The 574-nt window shown below is 31.9% G+C and overlaps 1 protein-coding gene across 3 annotated transcripts in view; it reads right to left on the reverse strand.

Moving 5' to 3' along the window:
• Nucleotides 1-574, reverse strand: part of LOC105448706 (inactive hydroxysteroid dehydrogenase-like protein 1) — a 7,800-nt gene that overhangs the window by 600 nt on the left and 6,626 nt on the right. The window lies entirely within an intron of this gene.

Raw genomic sequence — 574 nt, forward strand, 5'->3', positions numbered from 1 at the left:
GTGCTCTTCCGTTGTACATGGTTATACACCTAAGTATAAACAATTAGCTGACCACGTTTTAAAAGTATTACGAGCAGATTTTAAAGATGTTGTCCTTATTATAATTGATGAAGTATCAATGATATCTAATTTAATTTTTATGTATATACATTTACGACTGTCTGAAATATTTGATACCACCGATTGTGATGATGGTTGGTTTGGGCAAAGGCATATCCTTTTATTTGGTGATCTGCTTCAATTACCTCCTGTACATGAAGATCCTGCGTTTGTTGGTTTATCAGATGAAAAAATTCGTAAATATCTTGGTTCTTTAAGTGCTATTAATCTATGGACTTCTTTATTTGACTACAATGAATTGACGATAAATATGCGTCAACAAGGAGACAAATCTTATCGTGAATTACTTTCGAGAATTCGTGTTGGTTTAATAACAAATTCTGATTGTGAGATTCTCGAAAAAAGAAAAATATCGTTTAAAGGTGAGTCTTTCGAAACAAGATTAGAAGAATTGTGTGATTTTATTAATAATTTACCATCTGATACTGTTTAGATCGGAAGAGCACACGTCTGA

The sequence above is a fragment of the Wasmannia auropunctata genome, unplaced genomic scaffold (genome assembly GCF_000956235.1).
Source record: "Wasmannia auropunctata unplaced genomic scaffold, wasmannia.A_1.0 LD336083.1, whole genome shotgun sequence".
Taxonomy (NCBI): domain Eukaryota; kingdom Metazoa; phylum Arthropoda; class Insecta; order Hymenoptera; family Formicidae; genus Wasmannia; species Wasmannia auropunctata.